At 34.6% G+C, this 25,939-nt stretch overlaps 1 protein-coding gene across 1 annotated transcript in view; it reads right to left on the bottom strand.

The window, feature by feature from the left end:
• Positions 1-12,986, bottom strand: part of AKAP13 (A-kinase anchoring protein 13) — a 209,310-nt gene extending 196,324 nt beyond the window's left edge. Inside the window, exon 1 of the mRNA XM_051981057.1 lies at positions 12,901-12,986. The gene's annotated coding sequence lies outside the window, so the exon portion shown is untranslated. The remainder of the gene's footprint in view (positions 1-12,900) is intronic.
• Positions 12,987-25,939: the final 12,953 nt, after the last annotated feature.

The raw sequence follows: 25,939 nt of genomic DNA, 5'->3' as shown, positions 1-25,939 counted from the left end.
AAAATTATGAATCAGCACCTGCTTGTATGCAACCCTATCTTTCATATGAAAGTAATGACAGAGGGTGGTTCCCATATAGTATTTACTAAGACTAGATACATGCCATCCCAAAGTCTAACTGAACTGAGAAAATGGGGAAACAAGCTTTTCAAAGAGTTCAGAATTATGACATTCTTATCATTGAAGTCAGAACTGATTCTCTGATGGGCTCTAATGAGATCCCTGTTAAACAATTTCAACAAAGTATTAATACATTATCATGATGATATTAATAACAATTTATATGCATATAGTTAACAAATGAAGAAGCAAGCTAATATCAAGAAATGTGTGTGAAAGGATACAATCAGTCATGTTATACAATGTTACAGAACAAAACTCTGATCTTTGAAATTAGATAACATCTACCAGGTCTTATCTTACCCAAATCATGTCTCAGGCACTTACTAGCAAATTACTCAATCCTTGGTAAGTTAATCAACCGCTTTCTGCCTGGGTCTCCTCAGTCCTTAAGTGGGGGAAATAACAGCATCTACCTCCAGAGTGGTTATGAGTTAGTCAATTATTGATAATTATGAGTCTACCATATACTACTAAATACAGGGGTGTGATAAGTGCTGAAGGATAAAATAAACTAATATTTTAAAGCACTTTGCAAATATGAAATAGAAATAGTATATATATATATATATATATATATATATATATATATATATACACACATACATACACACACATATATATGTATACACAAACACACACACACACACGTATGTATCACACACACACACATTTTCACATACATATAAAGCCTTTCTATATAAAAACATGATTATTATATCCTTGAGAGCAGAAGCCCTGTTCCTTTACACAGCTTACCATGCTGCTGGATACCATTCAATGTGGTTGAACCTTTTCCTTACTGAATGACTCATAACCTTTAAGGTTATTAAAGTCCTTTCCTTTACAACAAAGCTATAAAATAGGTAGTTCAAGTACTTCCACCCTTATATTAGAAATGAGGAAACTGAGGCTCCAAAATGTTAAATGATTTTTCTAATGCTCACCAAATGACTAAGTATCTGAAGCAGAATTTTAACCTGGCGTCCAGATGCCAAGCCCAAGGCTCTTTCTTTGAGGCCATGGTGGAGTTTCGGCACTTCTTTGTTACCCCATACATCCACATTCAGTCCAATACTAGCGTGTGTGTGTGTGTGTGTGTGTGTGTGTGTGTGTGTGTGTGTGTATTTATTTAAATGCTGCCATGCTTTTGTTCTCCAGTTGTTTAAAATTATCCACTGTGCGTCCCCAACACCATTTTATGGGCAGGATGGAATTTTACATCTGCAGCTCTGTTTGATTTGAGCTCCAGGGAACAAGATGCTCCTCCCAGAATAAGGTGACTACTTAACATCAAAGTCCGTTCCTTCTGATCTCCCTTAGTGTCTTCCCTCTTTCTGGAGGACTGCAGTGCTCTTCTAAAGTTTTCCTTTAGAGAGGGCAAGGACCTGGACTTCCCAGCTCACTCTCTACTTTCTGTCTGCAGTTTTGTTTGATTTGTACTCCACAGAACATGATATCTCCACACTGGGTATCCTTAATATTGCCCGTCCCTCCTCCCCTTCAGTTTCCTTTTGACTTTTCTTATTAGACTGCAATACCTATGAGGGCAGGGACTTTGCTTTTCTTTGACTGATCTATATTCCCAGCACTTAGCATAGTGCCTGGTATACAGGAGTTATTTAATACATGTTTATTGAATTTTAAATTTCTTATTGCTGTGTTTGGTCACGAGTATCTTCTACTCACTCTTTCAGCATTCTACAAAGCTGTAAAGTAAAAAACATAAATGTTTTATAAATTCATGTTATCTTAAAATATATGCTACAAGGGTAGTTACAAAGCAGATAGAATGCTGAATTTGGAATCAAGATGATTTCAGTTCAAATCTGATTTAGATACTAAATAAGTGACCCTAAGCAAGCAAGTCACTTAACCAAAACTGTTTTCCCCCCTTACTTTTAAAATGGAGATAACAATATCTAGTAATTATCTCACAGTACTGTTATGAGGATCAGTTAAAAGAAGGTACATAAGATATAGCACTAAGTTAGTTATTATTATTACTACTATTATGTAAAAGTAAAAACCATAATTTTCTTTTTATTATTGTTTATAGTATCTAATCAGATGTCATACACAGAAAGAGAAATGTGGGACTAAAATCTGGAAGAGACTGCAGAGATTACAAAAGAACTCAGAAAATACTGTGATTAATAACTATCATGGTAACTATTTTAGTTCAGTTGGCACAGCCAACACACTAAAGCAACCAATGTGATTTAAATGAATAGGATTCAGCAGAGGTGTCATCATAAAGCTGAATAACCATGAAATATAAAAACAAACATTTTAATAGCTACATTAGGCAAAGGTCAACATGAATTAAGCAAGGATTGGCAAAAAAGAGAAATCAGATAGGGAGATACTCTAATTAAATAAGGCTAAAAATGAACACTTTATTAGCAACTTATACCTCTTGACATAGAAATTCTCATTTCAAATGTGAGAAAGCCATACCTACATTTAACTTGAGATGTGGCACACCAGCCAAGCATAACTCAAATGAGAGCTCTAATCTAAAAGGCTCTTATATAAAAGGGCCTTTTATAGCTCAAGCATTAGAATGATTTTTCAGTTAGTTTTGGAGTTTACTTTATTTCAGGTCAAGAAAAAATATATAGTTATTTGTTAATGGTGTATGAGCCAGCTGGCAGGGTTCATTATTTTTTTTTAATGTTTTAACCTTTTGGGTTATTGTTCTTACCACCCTCTACTTTGCAAAAGTATGAAATATGAAGATATAAGCTGACCACCAGTGCATCTGAGGCCAGAAGACTTTTCACAAAAAACTGCCAAACACTTAAAATTTACCATCCCCACTCCCCCCCTCCACACACACACATAAAGTTACTCCCTCCTCACAAGGATTAAAGTTTGGGATGCTATTAACCAGAAACAAATAATCAGCAATGACTCAAAAGATAAATTCTTAAAGCCAAGATATAGAGAATGCACATGCTGTTCTTTGTACTTTATTTGGTCTGTTTGATCCTGGAGACTGTCTTTTCTTTTTCTTTTCTCTTTGTGGTCAGCATTACCCCCTGAAGAATCAGGTCATCTTCTAGGATTAAACAATACCAGGGCCAAATGAAAATGAAACATTTCCTACAAGATGTTTCTGGGACTGAGCAGTCTCTGATCTCCCTATATAAGTCTTGAATGGGAGCATTCTACAGCATTATATAAAGCTGACCACTGCTTTAAATATTCCTTTTCCCGAGAAAGTGCTGGCCTAACTCAATTTGTCACTACTGTCACTAAGGTATTGGAGAACTAATAAAGGTATATCATGAACAGATCCTGTCAGTGTAGGTTTTCTTGCTCTACCATTTATTTCTGGTTTGACTCTGTCATTAATGTAGTTCTCGCTAGAAATGCAGAGCAAGCTACAATAGAACTTTTTTTTTTAATACATCTAGAGATTAAGAAATATTTAACAAAACTTTTAATTGCATTACTTTAAGAAACAGCTTTAAAAAATATTTAAGAACAAGAGGAAAAATCCCATTTCACTTGTCTATCTCTGCTACTTCAATATAAGCAGCTATTCTTTTCTTTGCATACCAGGTTATTCTATCCCTGGATAGGCCACAATTTCCACTATTCACATAGCTCCTGACTCTCTACAGAATTGTTGAGAATAGTGATGTTTGTGAAACAGGGTTTTTCAATCTTTAACAACCACTCTGCTGTACTTCTCTGATATTTCTTGGGCTGACAGTACAGATGGGACCATCAACTGTCACTTTAGACAAACAGAAATTCAACCCCCTTCACCACGAAAGGAAATTCACAGCAGATTAAGAAAATGCTAAAACATGAAGCACCAGTATTACCATTACTGTGTTTCATCATTTTAAAAGCACTATCACATGTATTTTATATTTAATCCTTATGCCAATCCTGAAAAGTATCCTGAGTAATCCTCAAAGAACTACTCAGAGCAGGTATTATTTCATCTAATAATTTCACCAATAACGAAAATAAGGTTCTGAAAAGTTCAGAGGTTATGAGCTAGGATCCTGGAGTCATCCACTTAAAACTAGCAGTCTCACTGCTTGCCATCTAGGGGAAGGGGTGGAGGGAGAGAGGGGAAAAAATCAGAACAGAAACGAGTGCAAGGGATAATGTTGTAAAAAAATTACCCTGGCATGGATTCTGTCAATATAAAGTTATTATTAAATAAAATTAAAAAAAAAAAAAAAACTAGCAGTCTCAGAAGTCATACAGTCCAAACTCTTCATTTACAAATGAGGAAAGTGAAGTCAAAAGAGGTTAAATGATGACTTGAAGTCACAAAAAAATGAATTCAAATCTTGCCCCTGTTACTAGATGTATGACCCTGGATGAGTCACAAACTCTCTCAATTTCAGTCTCCACTTGTGCAGTGACTAGAACACTAAACACAGAGTCAAGATTCAAGTTCAAATCCAGTTTCAGGCACTTAACAGCAGTATTTTTCTGGGCAAGTCAAATAACCTACTTTCCTCAATTTCTTCTCTGTTGGAATCTTTACAAATTGTTAAATCATTAGAGTTGAGATGTTTTGGGCCAGAACCTGAAACAAGATATTAAGTAGAACTAATTGATACAATGCTTGTGTTCACACCTTTACTCATTGGAGTTCACAAGTATGGGAGATTCACAAAGTTAACTGTGTAACTTTGTGAATTCACACCTCCCTTGAAGCTCTTAGGGCCAGAGAGCACTCTGGGAAGAAACCCATAATCTCTCTCTCTCTCATCCCACAATCCCTCTCTCTCTCAAAGGAGCATAAATAGAGCTTCAATGGGCCAGTCAAGAAAGTTTTTCAGAGTGAAGAAGCTACGAGTCAAGAGTTCAGCTGAATTTAGATTGAGAGTGGAGCGTCAAGTGAGTTCAGCCAGAAGCCCTCTCTGAGTGAAGAGTTTTACTTCAGAACATTGACTTTGGAGAGGATCACTCTGGAAGACTGAGAGCCAGAATCCCTCTCTCAGAGGCAAGACAGATTCACCTTGGTGCTGGCTGGGCTGAAAGACAAACCTTTGGATTTGGAGACATTCGGAGGGAGCTCTTGGAACCAAGCAGAGAGATAGGCCTCTAAGCTAACCGGGTTATATTGGAGTCAATAAAAGATCTGAACTTTTATCACCTGGCTGCCTTTTGAGGTGATTATTACTTTCAACTGCAACTAAGACTGCCTCCAGGAAAACCTCCCCAAGAAACCTGCTTTCTCCCAGCGAGAACCTTTATATTATTTTAAAGAAGAAAAAGAACGCCACACTTCTCGGTAAAATGAACAGCACCTACCTTCCAGAATTGTTTTGAGGATCAAATGAGATAATATTTGTAAAGCATTTTGCAAAATGCATGGCACGTAGCCACTATTTAAGGTTAATTATTATTATTATCAAAATGCAGATTATAATATCACTTCCTCAGAGAGCTATTTTAAGTATTAAATGTAAAGCACTTTATAAATCTTAAAGTACCATGTGAATTTTAGCTATCATCATTATTAGTTTTATAGATAGTAATGGAAATTTCTTTGTGGGACTATGGGAAACAAGTTTATAGACTACAATAAATATTTCTTTCCAAGATGATGGATGGAGGATGGGGGAGGGGTGGAATTTGCATAACCTACGGTTAGAGACAAATTTCAGGTGATATAAATGATAATAGATCATCTTATTTTAACACATAATTAATGTAACGGTCCTTCTCTGAAAGGATGTCCTTGTTATATGTTACCCATATGGACTTTTGAAGTGACATTTGACATCCCTTAAGCACAAATGAATATTAAGAGCTATGTATGATTTCCATACAAGAGCTACATTAAATTGATCTCTACAAGGCTAGTGTACATGAATTCATGCAAGAATTCAATTTTATCACTTAGTCCTACTCATACCAATGTACATACTAAAATTGGCTCAAGGTTTTTAGAAAACTAGATAACCTGAAACTTGTCGACCATCAACACTAGGTGATGAAATATGTAAGAGATTTTAAAAACAGGACCATTCCATTTATTTCTTTTAGAACTAACTGAAAAAAATGGATAGTGTCTAAATTTCTTCAGCTCCTTCCACTGAGCTTTATAAATAGCAGGTGCATAATAATTGTTCTTTTAAATAAAGTTATTCTGAATAAAGAAAATTAGGGAAGAATTTCATTTCTTATCCTTACCAAAACCATCTATTTTAAGCCAAATTCTATTTGAAATCACTTGTTTCCTTAAAATAACAATCAGATATAGGTACTAAAAAGCTTAAATGGTTCCTTAGAAAAAAGAATGTATTTCCTCAATCAAAGACCGCTGCCTTACTATGGTAAAAAGTAAATCAGGTATGTAAGTTCTAATTTAGTACCAAAAATCAGGTAGAGTTAGAGCTATTCCAAAAAGCCATTTCATGCCCAAAATTCTGTGTCAAATAGCCTTACAGTGGAGTAGCTGTCAGCCTCTTTTAAAAGCTTAAAACTTTATATGCCGAGAATAAAAAGGTCATCCTTCTTAGAGGCTGATAGTAAATACTCTTAAAAGGATTAGGGATTGAAATAAAGGGAAAGAAGAGCTTTTGGCTTGTTGATAAAGGAAAACTTAACACAAACGTTCTAGTCTCAGACAAAACTAAATGAGTAAAGAAAAGGTAAAAAGGCCAAAGAATACTCATGAGGTATTAGAATCTGATTGATAACACTTCATTTGAGAAGAGGAAAATTATAAAGGGAATGAGAGAGAGAAAAAAGTAAGGCTAGGGAAGCGAGTCATCTCAAAACTATAAGTCTCATTGACGGAATGAGGAAGGAAAGAATGTAAGAACGAACAAAAAGAAATAAAAACCCTTTAAATCCATTTTATCTGCATCTTGGAGAACTTACTCAGTTCAAATATGAAATAGCTAAATTCTAATTTCCCTAATACAGAATGAATCAAACTTAGGTTGGCTCTAATTTCACTGCTAAATTGCTAGTTTTATAAAAGTACACAATTTAAAAAATAAAATAGGAGCTGCTTCAGGGAACTTACATTTTTTTAAAATGTACATAACTATCCTTTTGAAGTTTTTCAAGGTTTTTCACTTGGTTCTCAAACTGTCTAAAGAAAGGTACTCTATCGAGAAAGAGATTAAAGGAATTAGAGTTGGCAATGAGGAAACCAAACTATCACTCTTTGCAGATGATATGATGGTATACCTAGAAAACCAGAGATTCTACTAAAAAGCTATTAGAAATAATTCATAACTTTAGCAAAGTAGCAGGATACAAAATAAATCCCCACAAATCCTCAGCATTTTTATACATCACCAACAAAATCCAACAGCAAGAGATACAAAGAGAAATTCCATTCAAAATAACTGTTGACATCATAAAATATTTGGGAATCTATCTACCAAAGGAAAGTCAGAAATCATATGAGCAAAATTACAAAAAACTTTCCACACAAATAAAGTCAGACTTAAATAATTGGAAAAATATTAAGTGCTCTTGGATAGGCCGAGCGAACATAATAAAGATGACAATACTCCCTAAATTAATCTATTTATTTAGTGCTATACCAATCAGACTTCCAAGAAAATATTTTAATGATCTAGAAAAAATAACAACAAAATTCATATGGAACAATAAAAAGTCGAGAATCTCAAGGGAATTAATGAAAAAAAAATCAAATGAAGATAGCCTAGCTGTACCTAATCTAAAATTATATTATAAAGCAGCAGTCACCAAAACCATTTGGTATTGGCTAAGAAATAGTTGATCAGTGGAATAGGGTAGGTTCACAAGACAGAATAGTCAACTATAGCAATCTAGTGTTTGACAAACCCAAAGATCCTAACTTTTGGGATAAGAATTCATTATTTGATAAAAACTGCTGGGATAACTGGAAATTAGTATGGCAGAAATTAGGTATGGACCCACACTTAACACTGTATACCAAAATAAGATCAAAATGGGTCCATGATTTAGGCATAAAGAAGGAGATTATAAATAAATTAGAGGAACATAGGATAGTTTATCTCTCAGACTTGTGGAGGAGAAAGAAATTTGTGACAAAAGATGAACTAGAGACCATTACTGATCACAAAATAGAAAATTTTGATTATATCAAATTAAAAAGCCTTTGTACAAACAAAACTAATGCAAACAAGATTAGAAGGGAAGCAACAAACTGGGAAAACATCTTCATAGTTAAAGGTTCTGATAAAGGCCTCATTTCCAAAATATATAGAGAATTGACTCTAATTTATAAGAAATCAAGCCATTCTCCAATTGGTAAATGGTCAAAGGATATGAAGAGACAATTTTTAGATGATGAAATTGAAACTATTACCACTCATATGAAAGAGTGTTCCAAATCACTATTGATCAGAGAAATGCAAATTAAGACAACTCTGAGATACCACTACACATCTGTCAGATTGGCTAAGATGACAGGAAAAAATAATGATGAATGTTGGAGGGGATGCGGAAAAACTGGAACACTGATGCATTGTTGGTGGAGTTGTGAACAAATCCAACCATTCTGGAGAGCAATCTGGAATTATGCCCAAAGAGCTATCAAACTGTGCATACCCTTTGATCCAGCAGTGCTATTACTGGGTTTAGACCCCAAAGAGATACTAAAGAAGGGAAAGGGACCTGTATGTGCCAAAATGTTTGTGGCAGCTCTGTTTGTAGTGGCTAGATACTGGAAAATGAATGGATGCCCATCAATTGGAGAATGGCTGGGTAAATTGTGGTATATGAATGTTATGGAATATTATTGTTCTATAAGAAATGACCAGCAGGATGAATACAGAGAGGCTTGGGGAGACTTACATGAATTGATGCTAAGTGAAATGAGCAGAACCAGGAGATCATTATACACTTCAACAACGATACTGTATAAGGATGTATTCTGATGGAAGTGGATTTCTTTGACAAAGAGACCTAATTCCATTTCAATGGATAAATGATGGACAGAAGCAGCTACATCCAAAGAAAGAACACTGGGAAATGAATGTCAACTATTTGCATTTTTGTTTTTCTTCCCAGGTTATTTTTACCTTCTGAATCCTTCTGTGCAACAAGAGAACTGTTCGGTTCTGCAAATACATATTGTATCTAGGATATACTGCAACATATTTAACATATATAAGACTGCTTGTCATCTAGGGCAGGGGTTGGAGGGAGGGAAGGGAAAAATCAGAACAGAAGCAAGTGCAATGTATAATGTTGTAAAAAAAATTACCCTGGCATGGGTTCTGTCAATAAAAAGTTACATATAAAAATAAAAAATTTTTAAAAAGAGCAAAAAAGCAAAAAAAAAAGAAAAGATACTCTAAAACAACAATCTTATTTCATAAGCAAGACAATTCCTAAGTCTTCTGAGACACTCCATTCCAAAAGACACTTCTAAATCATTTGTTTTTCTGTCCTTGCATATAACTCAGACAGCTGAGTCAAAAATCTTAATGAATCTAATAACTAGAATAGTAGAACAAGAAAACTAGGCATCTTTTATAGAGGAGAAAAACGGGTTTTTCTGGGGGCCACATTCAGTGCCTATGATTACAAAACTAGTTAACCATAAAACTAATACAAAGTGCAAGGTCTGGTTGACTTTGAAAATTATCTAGAGACAACTAGATGACACAGTGGATACAATGTTGGACCTGGAATGCACATATAAAAATAGATTTGATGTACATCAGCAATGAGAAAAAGAAAAATCACAGAATGTCAAATTTAGGAGAGACTTACACTATCTAGTCTAATCCATACTTGAACAAGAATTTGATCCCTTCTACAATATCCCTAACAAGTAGACATCCAACCTTGCTTGAAAATATCCTGTAAGAGAAAATCCAATGTATCAATGTGAAGGTCAAGATGGAGTTTTATTATTTGATCTACCATGCTGACTCTCCATCCTAATTTCATGTCATTTAACACATCTACTAGCCATTCATCTATATACCCTTAAAAAAAATCCTTGCTAAAAATACAAAACCATTTAGGGCCAACTACAAATCCACTCTACTATCCAACAATAACCCCATAATTATTCAGAATCCAGTCAATCAACCTGTCACAAATGCACCCATCTAGTCCATATCTCTCCCTCTTATACACAAGAGCACATGTGAGTTCACTGAATCCTTTGCTAAAATCTAAAGTCTGTGTTTGTAGTATTTCCCTACACAATTAATTCTATAACCTTGTCAAAAAATAAAGACTAGGTTAGTATAATTGGTAAGGTGTCAGTGAGGCCCAATATAGCATCAAATCACTGCTTCCCTTTTTTAAGACTTATTAAGTCATCCTTTTAGTAAATAGAATTATAGAACTAAGCCAGAAAGTTATCTCAAAACTTCTAAATTTGCAGAATCTATTCCCCTATTTGGGAGAAAGAAGGAATTAAGACAGTTGACTATTACCTGCCAAATGGGAGAAGGAGTGAGGGGAAGGAGAGGAAAAATTGGAACAAAAGATTTTGCAATAGTCAATGCTGAAAAATTACCCATGCATATATCTTGTAAATAAAAAGCTATTAAAAAAAAAGACAGTTGACCATTTCCAAGACTGTGACACCTCTCTCTTTATACTCTTTTAGGGATCACTGAAAGTGGCTCAGCAATCACTTTTAATTTTTTCAGTAACTTGGGAGGAAGTTCTTTTTGACCTGATGGCTTAAACTCATTTAAGACAGGTCAATGCTCTTATATTATTTTCTCTTTTATGTTGTTTCAAATTCTTATTAATCATTTTTGCTATTTATTTCTCACTCCAAAAATCAATGTCCTTATCTTAGGAAAAAAAGAAGTCTCTAAAGAACTAAGTAGTTCTGCTTTTTGCAGTATGTTTTCATCACCTCATCCATATTTAACCCTTCTTTGTTAAACTTGATTTATCCTTAATACAGATGTTTTAAAAATGTATATTTTGTGGTCCTGAATATGCATAAACAGCCTCAATATATTCTGAACATTAGTGTTCTTGACACTATTTTTACAAGGCTATCCAAATTTTTTTTCCTTTTCATCTTTCCAGTTGTATGTCTTTGTTTCTATCCTTTATTATAGCAAGTCCTTTGAAAAATCAAACTTGAGCAATGAATTTCCTGTGCATCCACATCCATCCCTTTAGACAGTTCTCTTTTTTCTTTCAACATTATTGTTTCAATTTGTAATTTCAGAATTTCATTCTTAAGAAATTCCCACTCCAACTGGTTGGACTTGCTCAGTACAATTCTTAGACCAAAGGATTCTATCTATCCTTTTTTTGAATTCTGAAAATGTTGAATGCATGTCAAATCATGCCCAGCTTTCTTCTCTTTTATAATGAAATAGAAGTTATGATTATATACCCACTATGAAATAATTTCACAGCTCATCTCATCTAGTTCAACCCCTTTATTCAACTCATGAGAAACAGGCCCAGTAGGATGAAATGACCTCCTTAGAATGACAGAACCATATCCATTTAGCAGCAGAGTGAAGACTAGCTCAAGGCATTTGCCTCCTAATCCAGAGCTGTATGCACTATCCTGGATTGAGCAATCTTTAAGTCATAGCAACATATAGAAACCCTGAATATTATTAATGTATAAATTTACTATTTTTATTTACTATTTACTACAGTTTTATTTCAACACAGAAACATTTACAAACTAAATGATGATTAATAATTTTAATAGGTAAATTATATGTTGATTTACTCATGCAAAAAGTTATAATGACCTTTAAAAGAAGGTATCAATGTCAAACCTAAAAACCTTCTTTTAATCCTTATGCTACTTGAACTTTTTGTAGAGTCTTAAACTGCTGACCATCCCTTTCTTCTGGAAACATTTCCTAACTTTTAATTTTATGATATTATCTTTTCTCTACCCATTTGCAAGGTCCTTTCAACTTCGTTGATAGCTGTATTTTAGCTTCCCACTCTTAAATAGGAGTGTACAGTAATTGGCCCTTTGTTTCTGTCACCATATATTATATCTCTTGTAAATTTTATCTTTCATATCTTCAAGTATCTCTTCTAAGTAGGTGATTTGAAAATCTCCCTGTCTTCAATCCTGGCTTCTGTTTTGAACTTCAGTTCAATATCTAAAGATCATTTATTATTCAAAAATTCTTTATCTCTACATTCCTACTAGGTATCTCAAACTCAGTCTGTCTATATCTGTCTCCCCATCCATCCGTCCATCCATCCATCCATAAAAGTCCACAGGTTGAATTGTGCTCATAGACAAGTTACTTAATATCTCTCTGTCTCAGTTTGTTCATCCCTAAAATGAGAGTGATAATATTTATACTATATACCTTGCAGGGTTGCTGTAGGGAAAGCTTTTCTAACCCAAGAAGTGCTCCCTAATGCCCACTGGATGAAATCTAAAGCTTTCCATTTGGCGTTTAAATTCCATAAAACAATGAAAAAATAATTTTTAAAAAGTTAAAGTCAAATCACAAAGTACAAACAATGCTCATTCTAAAAGCAAAAGTGAATTAAAATGGAAAAATTTAAAAAAGATTCTAATGAAAATTTAAGAGAGTGACTAGAAAATCAATATCCATGGAAATTAATTAATTTAAATGCAAACAGTTATTAAACAAGTTTAATTGATTGTTAATAAGAAACATTAATATTAATTAAAAAATTAAGCCAAGATATTAAGGTAATGCCTTAGACAGGTAGGTTATTAGACAAATTATCCCAAATTTAAATGCAATACAGCCACCATAAAGATAAATTGTGAGGTAGACTTCCAGACATAACCACATGCCCTGCTTGATCTTATTAAGTCCTCACCATTCAAAGATGGGTCTGTTCCCAGCACATTCCATTCTTCTGGCAGTTTGAGGTGTCGAAATGCAAGTGCTACCTTCTCATCTAGAGTGTTCACATCCCTGGCGGGTGGTCCTGATCGATCCAGAAACCTGGTGAAATTCAGTGCCTGTTGGTTTCCAGCACTGGTTGCCAGGAACTGGGCTGCATCATATACTTCATCCTGAATGAAGCGAAAATCTTCCTCAGCCACCACAAAAACAGGGAGTCCCTCCTTGGAAGCACAGAGCAGGACCTTCACAGTCTCACAGCAATCATGACCTACCAAAAACACACCACACCCAAAATCAGCATTAGAAGGTAAATCAGCATTAGAAGGTCAAAAGGACTCTTCCTACCACATGACATATGTGTTATACTATCATATTCTTTTTTTTTTCTCTAAAACCTAACTGAGAAAATAAAGCATGAACACAGAGACATTTAAATACCTGTGAAGTTTTGAAAAACTACAGACAAATAATTCATTATTAAGAATGAATTTTCAAGACTATTCAATAGCACCTAATTTCAATAGGAGTAAAAATAATCCATTAAAATATTCAAAATGAGAATGAAATGGATAACAACACTAATCCATAAACATTTAAGAACAATATTTCTAAGAGATGTTTGCCAAAGAAAATACCATCTTCAAACTGGAAAAAAAACTGAAAGTCTTTCAAAGTCTAAGTAAGAAAATATCAAAATCACATGGAGAAGTAGTTAGGTAGTGCAGGGGATGCAGTGCCTGCCAGTCCTGGAGTTAGGAGGGCCCAAGTTCAAATCTGACCTCAGACACTTCATGTATTGACTGAGTGACCCCAGGCAAGTCATTTAACCTTAACTGCCTTTCCCCTGAAGAAAAAAAAAAAATCACATGGAAAAAGAATGAGGTACATCTCCATCATCCTATGTGCTACCAGGCTTATGAATGTTTTCAATGAGCATACAATTTTGCATTCTAATAAGTTTATTCCTCTACACAAAGCAGTTAAATTATCTATGTAACAATTCAATTTACATTAAATATTAAAAATAGCACAAGAGTATATTTTCCTAGGACCAATTCTTTTGCAGTTATATTGAAAAAGAATTGTGGGTTGGCGATACAGAATAATAACAGCATCTAACATTTGTATAGAATTTTAAGATTTGTAAAGTACTTTGAATACATTATCACACTTGACCCTCATAGCACTTCTGTGAGGTAGATGACATTTTCACCTCCATTTTACAGATCATGAAATCTATGCTGAGATAGTTTAAACAATTTATCCAGGTCACACAGCTAATCTATAGTCTTTGAGATCTTGAAGTTCTCTTGATTCCAAAACCAAAATTCTATCCATCATGCAATACTGCCCTTCATTAGACAAGGTTGTAGAAAGTGATGGAAAAGTGCATAGTAACATTCAAATAATACTGTCAAGTGTTGTCATCATCATTATCATCATGAAAGCCACTGAATAAATTATCAGGATCAGCTTTGAAAATGGCTTTGTTTATAAATGATTTGTTTCAAATAGCATTTCTTTTTTCTTACCTATGTAAATATATGGATCCCTAGGAAATAATTAATTTTATAGAACAATGAATAATGGAATCATATGCCAAAGTACAATTCAAAACTATGTGATATCAACATTGTGGATAACCAGATAAGCTGATAACAGCTCTCATATCAGTCTTAAGTACCTTAAGCAATAGGAGAATACTTCTAGACTTTCAACCTCAGAATCAAGTTAAAATGCTCCTCAATTTCAGGGATTTCTTCCCTGTCAAGAGAAAATTCTAAAATTTTCAGTGATTGATTTCAATTTACCCCAAGCTCTTTCACTGTTAACTCTAAAATAAATTAGTTCTAAAAATGATTAGACTATAAAAGGTCAGAAAAATTTAAACTAATCCATTCTGGATTAAATCTGCTCAACTCAAGTTTCTAATGTACCTGATCATCACTACTCAACCTGCAGAAAGTGAGACCTAGCCCTTTTTGTGGATCACAAAATAGATTATCCAAATAATAGAAAAGTTGGTCCAGACCAGGAAATTCTGGTTATACAAAATAAATTTTACATTGTAAAGAAATATAACAAGGAAACAAATTAAAATACTATGTCTTTCAGTGCAAACAAAGGAACAAATAAAGAAAGTTGGGTTTTTTTTCCATTTGAATTTTTTTTTGCTATGGTTTCCATGACCCCTTCATTCCTACAGCAGAATAATTTAGAATAATTCTGAGTTTATTAAGCAATAATTATATATTGTGAGACCTATAAAAATAGCAAAGAATTGCTACTGAGCTTTTGCTTGCTAAGAAATAAACCCCTTGCTGTAATAACTACACCTATAAAGGATGGGAATTAATTTCCAGAAACAACACATGAAAACCAGCATCATTACTTTATAGTCAGTCCTCTAATAAGAGTAAAAATATTTTGATTGTGCACTTTTATACTTCTCAATTTATTTTAAAAATATTAATCTCTTTGGAGGAAGTATCAGGTATAGTCATGCCTTAAAAGTATATAATTCAGGTTTAAAGAGATGCAGAGGAACAGAACACAATGACAGCAGGAACCACCACAAAAAATAATAATATAAGCAATTTGAAAAGAATCACTTCAGCAATTGTGCCTTAGTCATTTTCTATAATTTATGGTAATGAGAGATAAGAGAGAGAGAGAGAGAGAGAGAGAGAGAGAGAGAGAAAGTATAAGATTAGAACTATGGGCCTACAAGCAGAGTAGTGTCAGTGTCAGAGGAAGACATAGGTGAAATCAGCAGGCCTTGGCAACAGCTTGGATGAAGGGATAAAAGACACTGAGAAACCGGATAATTCAAGTTATGAGCCTGAGGTAGTAGGAGGATGGTGTCCTTAATGCTAATAGGGAAGTTGTGATATAGGAAGAGGAGGGATGAGGGAAGGAGGAAAATAATGAATTCTATATATACATATATACATATATAGATAGATAGATAGATAGATAGATAGATAGATAAAGTTCTACAGATTATGAAAAGATAATGAGACTCTGGGACAGGAGAGATAGGTTTGAGAACATGGTAAAAAGCTGATAATTAAATACATGGGAGCAGAAGAGATAACCAAATAAAGTAGTAAAGAGCCCTGAGGGACACCTAAACTTAAGAGAGCATGATCTGGAGGAGTTAGCAAAGAAGAATAAGAGTGAGTGGTCAGGTAGGTAGGAGGAAAACTAGGAGATTGATATCTTGAAATCCTAGAGAAAAGAGAGTATAGAGGAGGAATGGTCAACAGTGTCAAAAGCTGAAAGGAAGTCAAGGAAAAGGAGAATAAAGAAAAGATCACTAGATTTGGCAGATAAAATAATAAGTAATTTTAGAGACAGAAGTTTCAGTGGAATGATAAGGTTGGAAACCAGATTGTAAAAAGTTAAGAGGAGAGTAAAAAGGGCCCCAAGAAGAAGGTTTAAGTTCCAGATCTTCCAGGATAAAGAATGTCTTACAGGATAAAGAGGGTTTTGAGATTGGGAAATGAACTCCATTTTGTATCAACAGCAAAGGGAAATCTCCCAAATGGGAATAAGAAAAGGAAATGAAAGAAAGAGAATATGGGAGATATATACTTAATTTGCCTCTCTGTTAAAAGGAATGCTTAAACTAGGGATAAAAAAAATTAAAACTGAAATGCTGAAAAGTTATATTAAAGGAACAATAGCCAATGCCTTTGCTCTCCTTTGAACCTATGCAAGAATATGTTTTAGTTTCTCTACAAATAGTCAACCTTTTGAAAAGGAATGAAAACAAACCTGGTCAATACTAAAATGGGATGTTAAAATCCATGGCAAACTGGTCTCTATTAGCAAAAGGGAATAGCAATTCTCATGTTTTGGAAAAATGGTCTTAAAAGTTTCTTTAAATGGGTCACTATATTACTAAGTTAATACTGCTTTTATTTGTTTACTTGAGAGTTTCTTAGATGGAAAAAAGGTGGGGGGGAGATAGATGAAGGATAAATTCAAAAACTTACTGCCTATGATTTCCCCCAAAGACCTAAGTTAGTTGAATAAATACATTTATCCAAATCTGATGGCTGTCTATCACCGGACACATTGAACAGAACAGTAGGAATTTCCTACAGGCCTCTTATCACTAAGCAAAGAACCCATGGAGACAAAATATTATGGTAGATAAACAAAGGCACTGGACACATGAGATAGCAATTACTTCATTTCCTATACATGAACTAAAAGTGGAACACATACCATTTGAGTTTCTTACAATGAGAATTCAAAATCAATTCAGAGAAACCAATCTGCATTCAGTTTTAGCACCTATGGAATTCGAATAGACTTGTGATAGAAAGAGCCATCCACAAAGAGAGAAAGAACAATGGAGACTGAATAAGGAGCAAAACATAATATTTTCACCATTTTTGTTGCTGTTGTTTGTTTTTCTCTCTTGTTTTCCCTCCCATTTGATCTGATTTCCTTGAGTAGCATGATGAATATGGAAACATTTTTATAAGAGTTACACATGTTTAATCTATATTGGATTGCCTTCTGTCTAGGGAAGGGAGTTTTTTTTTTTTAAAAAAACATGGAGGTTTTGCAAAGGTGAATGTTGAAAACTATATTTGCATATATTTGGAAAAATAAAAAGCTCTTTTTAAAAAATAAAAAAACAAAAAAAAAAAAAAAAAAAAAAGGAAAGGATCCTTGGAGCATATATTTGATTAATTCAAGGAGAATCCTATACTAACATTATCTTCAGAAAATTTGTATTTGGTAGACTATGCAAACAAGGTGAAAGAAATGGTATCTTTTATTCCCTCAAAATTACTGATAGATCCTTATCCCATCCCATCCTACCCTACATGCCTCACCCCTCCAAAAAAGGGGAAAATTTGGGTATGAAACTTGGTTCTGAAATGACTACAGAAGAGAATGAGAAAATCTAAATTTTCAGATCCATAAAATAAAACTATATATTATAGAATGCATCTTTTAAAAAGTACTTATTAACAGTGCTTACAATGTGCTAAGAATTCTTCCCTGTACTGAGCTCTGAGGAAAGACAATATAGTCCTTGTGTTCAAGGAGCTTACCTTATAATTAGAGAGATAACACATGAAAGAATTCAACTGAAAGCTGAATAGTTAAGTCTTTAAGATTTTAAGATCTTTAAGGTCTAATGGCAAAGTATATAGTAATGCTTCTTCCTTAATATTATTTCCTCATAAATTCTACATACAGAATTTGTTATGTATTTTGAGAAGTTGCCCAATATATGAGACATGCATAAATCCTCATTTCCAGAGGTAACGTAATAGCAGGGGAGAGTGAAAGGGGGGAGAGTAAGAAAATAAATCAAAGGAAGGCAACAATAACAGTCTTACAATAACTCACATTTCTTTGGCACATTGTGGTTGAAAAGCATGTTTGAGGTGTTCTCCAAAGCCAGTTTTTGTTGGCAAACTAAAGTTAAAAATATTGACAAAGCATGGCCCTTCATATTAAGGCATGAAGGACTCCATGTTCTATTCAGGTTTCCAGAGTGATAAAATTCATGAGCATTTCCATGTAAATACTGCAAAGAGCCCAATGAATAATAGATTAATGATTATATGGCAAAAGCAAATTTAGAAATCCAAGACTCCAAATATCTTTTGGAATACTGTAGTTCAAAGTTTGCTTTTTTTCCCCATAAAATGGGTTTATTGTCTAGTTTCAAGGTTATAATTCAGTTTCCTTCCACTCCCACTCCCAAAGCAATTAAACTACTTTTCTAAGAATTCAATATTACTTAAAAAAATACTTAAGAAAAAAGAAAATAACCATTACAAAAGCACTGATATTACTGTGGAAGGAACAGATAATTAGATAATAAGTGGAAATAAAAGTTATTTTCTGATTAAGGCTGGTTAGATGCCTAAAGCTTCTTTCAAAATGTAATATTCATATGTCATCCTTGCATATGTTTCAAAAAACAGAGCTGATACTAGTAGACCTAGTTTTTTTTTTATATAGATTGGCTTATCAAGACCTAACCAGCAATATTTTTTTAATTATTTAAAACCAAAAAATTATTTATCACAGAACTATATTTTTCAGCCAAAGATATTTAACATTAAATACTACTAAGTTCCCTGGTTACTTACGTAACAACATTCTATACACTATTTTTTCATGGAGATTTTTTGCAATAAATGCCTATATTTTAGAAACCTAAAAGTTTATCAACATAAAAAAGGGAGGGAGGAAACTGGGTTTGGGGATTTACATTTGAGGATTTAAGATTTTTATTTGAAATAAAAGGAAATGGGATTGGGCAACTTTGATTACATTAAATTAAAAAAAAAAAACTTTTGCACAAACAAAACGAACAGAAACAAGATTAAAAGAGAAGTACAAAGCTGGGGGAAAATCTTTACAGCAAGTGTTTCTGATAAAGGTCTCATTTCTAAAATATATAACAGATTTTTCAGATGATGTAATTAAAATCATTTACAGTTACATGAAAAATTTTCTAAATTACTACTGATTAAAGAAATTCAAATTAAAATAATTCTGAGGTACTTACCACCTCACCCCTCTGAGATTGGCTAAAATGACAGGAAAAGATAATGATAAATATTGGAGGAGACTTGGGGAAACTGGTACACTAAAGCATTGTTGGTGGAGTAGAAAAATGATTCAACCATTCTGGAAAGCAACTTAAACTATGTCCAAAGGGCTATAAAACTGTGCATACCCTTCGACATAGCAGTGCCATCACTGAGTCTATATCCCAAGGAAATCTTAAAAGAGGGGAAAGGACCCACATGTGCAAAAATGTTTGTAGCTGTTCTTTTTGTGGTAGCAAAGAATTGGAAAAGAGTGGATACCCACCAACTGTGGACCAGCTGAACAAGTTGTGGTATATGAAGTAATGAAATATTATTGTTCTATAAAAAATGATGAACAAGCTGATTTTAGAAAGGCCTGGAAAAATTTACATAAACTAATGCTGAGTGAAACAAGCAGAATCACGAATACATAGTACACAGTAACAGCAAGAATAGGTGATGATCAACTATGAAGGACTTAATTCTTCTCAGAGGGTTCAGTGATCGTAGGCAATCCCAATAGACTTTGGATAGAAAATGCCATCTACAATCAGAAAAAGAACAAAGGAGACCAAATGTAAATCAACACATGCTAAATTCACTTTTTTTTTTTTTAATCTCTCCATGGTTTTTCCTTTTTGCTCTGATTTTTATGAACATGATTCATAAAATAATGTGTATTAACAATAAATTTGCTAGAAGAAAAAAGAAATGATCAGGGTATTTCACCTCTAATTATAATGTCAATGAAGCAGTAACAGTAGTGAATTCATTTGGGTAGAAGAAATGTGTTCTCATTACAACTTGCGTTTAATCCAACACACAACGTTATTTCCAATGTCATCATTTATTATATAACTTATTTCATAATTTAATCACTCAGTCCAGTTCCTAAGGTTAGCCAAATATATTTTATAAAGGAAAAATGGCTGAGTTTTCCCACTATAGCTCTTAAATGGTAATGAAAACAATAGTTTTATTTTTTTTTTTAAAAGCCAATTTTATTTATAAATTAAACATCAATTTCATTCATCAAAAACAAAATAGAAGGGAAAGGTAAGAATAAAGATATGAATACCAAATTTTGATTTAAGAAGTCAGGTTTTTATTCCTTAATTAAGCATTTATCTCTTTTCTTTCCTGGGAGGCTGAAAGGGTAGGGTAGAGAAACTGAAACAAATGGCTAAACATAACAAATCCCCATATTGACCATAACATATATCTAATTCAACATAGTACTCCATCATCTTTCTGCCAGAAGGTGCATAGCATTCTTCATTGATGCCCTTCTGGAATCATCAATGATCCATTACTTTGATCGGTGAAGGACTTTATGAAGAAGATTGAAAGTTGAAAATCAAAGAGACTGGAAGAATGCATGCAACCTCAACAAAAAAAAAATGGAAGTCAAAAAGTCAGGTATAGTTTGAAGGGGAAAGTAATGGATTATATTTTAGGTACAATTTTCATATCTACAAGCCACTGATGTGAAGATGAGCAAGAGTATATAAAATTCAATAAAGATCTAAGAAGGGCTGTTTGGGATGTTGATTGTATAAAGATCAAAGGCATGTTGAAAAGGTGGTAATTGCTGGATTTACCCAACTACTGCCTAGTTTCTCAAAAAGAAAATTCTGTATTTTGTTTCTCATTTCAGAAAATTTAGTCATTAGCTTTGGGTAGAGGCATGTTTACTTAAGTTGGAGGTTCTTTGATTAATAATTATGTATTTTATGACTGAGCATTCAATAAATGTTTAACTTAAAAAATAAAGTGGAATTTCTCTAACCTAATGTAATAGATTATACCCATATAGAGTTTATAACTTTGAAGCTGAAGAGATCCCTGAAATAATACATGAAGCAAATTATTGACCTAGGAAAGAATGTTCACTGTGATATGCTCCTCAAACTTCCTCTATCATTCTTAGCATATAAATTTGAGAAATGTAATAGTGAATGAATAATCTTATGGACATTCACATAGCACAATCTATATCTATTCTACTATATGGCTCAAAACTAAGTTGTGAACAACTTAACCTGACCCCATTTTCCCAATGAAAGAAACATTAGGGTGTTAAATATGGCCTAATTTCCATATTAAACTTGTATTGTCTATAATGATTATTTATTCTATTAATATTAATAATCAAATGTTGAATGAGGCTCATACTTATGGTGAAGTTGTGTATATATACAGTTGTGTATATACAGTGATTTGCTGATTGTATTGGAATATGAACTCCTTGATGACAAGATAAATTTTTTATACCCAGCACTTAAAATAGAGCCTATTATATAACAAAAATTTAATAAAAACTTATGGATTGATTGACAAATGTAGTGCTGGGAAGGACCCCAGGGGCCATCCATTCCAAACTTACACATAAGAAAATTAAGACCCATGGAAGTTAAGTAATATGCCCATTAGAGATAGGATTTGAATCCAAGTTCTCATCTGAGAGCAAGTGCTCTTTCCATTTAAAATCCCAGGGTGGCATTTCAAAGCAAAATACTAGCTTAGGAAGAACAGATATTATGATTTAAATGGTAGCCTAGATATTAAAAGTAGTTTCTATTTCCACATAGCTTTAAGATTTACAATGCACAAAAGCTCTATGAGGAAAATAAGACAAGGATTATTACATGGCAAATGACACTCAGATGAAGGAGAGTTACTAACATTCCTTCTAAATGGAATAAAAGGAATAAACCAGGGATCTATTTATAACACACGCATATGCACACGCACACACACAAATGTACACTCATATACCACTTATCTTTATAAAAACAGACTTCAGTTGCCCAAATGTCCATGGATCTCTGTGCCATTTATTCACATTCACACACACACACACACACACACACACACACACACACACACACACTCCTTGCCTCTGCAATTTCTTAATATTCATTTCAATATCTATCACATCTAGCAACGGGTCTAACATGAATTAAGTACACCCAAGTCTGAGGACTGATTAATTGTGGAATACCTGCTTTAATCAGGGTGATCAAGAAACATTATCTCCTTTCCTCTACATTCACTTTCTGAATGCAGGAAGTATATATTAGGAGCCCTCTTGCTTTTGTGTCCTCATGGTTTTGCTAATATTTTACTGATAATATTCAGAACTGCTGAAATAGTATAGTATAGGATACTGAGGTCTAAGTCTATTCCTTAACCACTGTAAACATCTACAATCTCCAATTCAAAGGAACCTCCCCTACCCTCAACTCCTATGTTCCATACCTAAGACTGTGGATACATTGGCACCGGCTGAGTCCAGGTTAAGTCTTGGTGTCTCAATTCTAACAACATCAAGAGGCTGATGTCTAAAAGGTTTTGAAAGCATGTCATATCCCAGCTTTCTCAGGATCTTTTCCAAAGCAAACACATATAATCTTTTACACCAAAAATAACAATGACGACAACAATAGGTAGTTAACAAGCATTTATTAAGTACCCACAATAGTATTTTATTTTTTCAAATACATACAAAGACATTTTCAATATTCTCCTTTCCAAAACCTTGTGTTCCAAATGTTTCTTCCTCTTCTCCCCCCTTTCCTTCCTCCTCAAGACAGAAAGCAATCTAATATAGATTAAACGAGCAATTTTTCTAAACATATTTCCATATTTGCCATGCTGCACAAGAAATCAGATCAAAAGGGAAAAAATACAAGCAAGGGAAAAAAGAAACGAAGCAAACAGTGACGACAACAACAAAAAGGTGAAATACTATGCTTTGATCCACATTCAGTCTTCATAGTTCTCTCTCTGCATGAGGATGGCTCTCTCTATCACAATTCTATTCAAATTGCCTTGAATCACTAAAAATTGCTGAAAACAGCCAAGCCCATCACAGTTGATCATCCAATAATCTTGTCAATACTCTGTACAACGTTCTCTTAGTTCTGCTCACTTCACTTAACATCAATTCACAAAAATCTCTCCAGGCTTCTCTAAAACCATCCTGTTGGTCATTTCTTATAGAACAATAGTATTCTATAACATTCATATACCATAATTTATTCAGCCATTCTCCAACTGATGAGCATCCATTCAGTTTCCAGTTTCTAGCCACTATAAAAAGGGCTGTCACAAACATTTTTGCACATGTGGGTCCTTCCTCCTCTTTTAAGACTTCTTTGAGATACAGACCTAGTAAAGACACTGCTGGATCCAAGGGTAAATAAAGTTTTATAGTCCTTTGGGCATAATTCCAAATTGAAGAGATTCTTTTTCAATAATATACTAGAGATTATTGGAAGTGAAGCCACATTGAAATAAAAGCAACAATTCAGTTGAACTCTCCCAACATTCCCCTTCAACAAATTTAAAATAATTCCTCAATCAAATTTTGAAGTAGCAAAGACAACAAAAGGTCAGTGTGAAGCATTTTTCCAGCCTAAGACAACTTAGGAGATTGTGTAACACTGGGGCTGGGGCAAGCCCAGAATGTACACAGAGTAGTACCAGCAATAGTCCTTGGAGTGTAAATACAACAGTAGTAGTAACAGCTTTGGAAGTTTTCCACTCAGAAATATTCTGGGTCACAGTTCGAGAGACAAATGCTTCTGGTCAGTCACAAGAAACAGGGGACCTGGACCTGATGGTCACAGTTCCAGAGGCAAGAGGAGCACTAGTGCTTGTGATTGCAGGGAAAGTGGGGCCTTTTCTGGGTAACACTGGAGCACAGACCAGGAGAGCAATGACCAAACCTTTCTTTCCCTTTATGATCATACCACTGTGGAAGCCCCCAAACATTCAGATCCCTAGAACCACTTCCAAAAACAGCAGGACAAAGAAGCATGAAGCTTGGGAAAGTGCCTTCCTACACAATATGGGAGCAGGGCCCAACTTTAACAAAGTTCAAAGTAAAAAATAATACATGAGGGAAGAGAGAGAAGGGAGAAGAAGGGGAGAAGGAGAAGAAAAGGGAGAGGGAGAAGGAAAGGAAGAAGGAGGGAGAGAAGGAGAGAGAGGAAAAGAGGAGAAGGGAGAGGGAGAGCGATAGAGATAGAGACAGAAGAGAGAACTATACACACACTCACAGAGAGACAGAGAAAGAGGCAGGGAGAAAGAGAGGAAGGGAGAGGGAGAGGGAGAAAGAGACAGACAGAGAGGGAGAGGAAGGGAGAGGGAGAAAGAGAGAGACAGAGACAGACAGACACAGACAAAGAGACAGAGACAGAGGCACACACAGAGAAAGACCACACAATAAACAAACACAAAACACCACAGAAATTGAGATTAAAAACAGAGAGAGAATTTGACCATGTAGCAGAAAAGATTAAGATCTAAACTCAAAAGACAAAGTTAGGGGGGAGAAGAAGGAGGGGGGCTGGTTGGGAGAACCTCTCAAAAAATTTCAAAGAAAATGCTAATGCTAAATGAGGGACAGCTATATAGTGCAGTGAATAGAGCACCAGCCCTGAAGTTAGCAGAACCTGAATTCAAATCTAGCCTTAGACACTTAACACTTCCTAGGTGTGTGACCTTGGGCAAGTCAATTAACTCCAACTGTGAAAGAAAGAAAGGAAGGAAGGGAGAGAGAGAGAGAGAGAGAGAGAGAGAGAGAGAGAGAGGAGAGAGAGAGAGAGGAGAGAGAGAGAGAGAGAGAGATACAGAGAGAGAGAGAGAGAGAGAGAGAGAGAGAGAGAGAGAGAGAGAGAGAAAGATACAGAGAGAGAGAGAGAGAGAGAGAGAGAGAGGTAGACAGACACACATAGAAAAACACACATACCCCACACACAAAACATCCATAGAAAATGAGATAGAGACAGAGAGAGAACTTGACCATGTAGCAGAAAAGATTAAGATCTAAACTCAGAAGACAAAGTTGGCTGGGGGGGAAGGGGGCAGGTTGGGAGAACCTCTCAAAGAAAATGCTAAGTGAGGGGCAGCTAGGTAGCACAGTCGATAAAGCACCAGCCTCGAAGTCAGCAGGATCTGAATTCAAATCTAGCCTCAGACACTTAATACTTCCTAGCTGTGTGATTTTGGGCAAGTCACTTAACTCCAACTGCCTCAGAAAGGAGAGAGAAGAGAAGAGAAGAGAAGAGAAGAGAAGAGAAGAGAAGAGAAGAGAAGAGAAGAGAAGAGAAGAGAAGAGAAGAGAAGAGGAAGAGAAGAGAAGAGAAGAGAAGAGAAGAGAAGAGGAAGAGGAAGAGAAGAGGAAGAGGAAGAGGAAGAGGAAGAGGAAGAGGAAGAGGAAGAGGAAGAGGAAGAGGAAGAGGAAGAGGAAGAGGAAGAGAAGAGAAGAGGAAGAGGAGGGAGAGGAGGAGGGGGAGGGGGAGGAGGAGAGAAAATGCTGAGTGAACCCAAGCATAACAAAAATTCCTGGAATAGTTAAAGGAATAGATTAAGAGTGGTAGAAAAAAAATTAAGAAATGAGAGTGCTGCAAGAAAATTATAAAA

The sequence above is a fragment of the Antechinus flavipes genome, chromosome 2 (assembly GCF_016432865.1).
Source record: "Antechinus flavipes isolate AdamAnt ecotype Samford, QLD, Australia chromosome 2, AdamAnt_v2, whole genome shotgun sequence".
Taxonomy (NCBI): domain Eukaryota; kingdom Metazoa; phylum Chordata; class Mammalia; order Dasyuromorphia; family Dasyuridae; genus Antechinus; species Antechinus flavipes.
The sequence above is the reverse complement of the archived record's forward strand: the minus strand, read 5'-3'. Positions and strand labels throughout refer to the sequence as shown.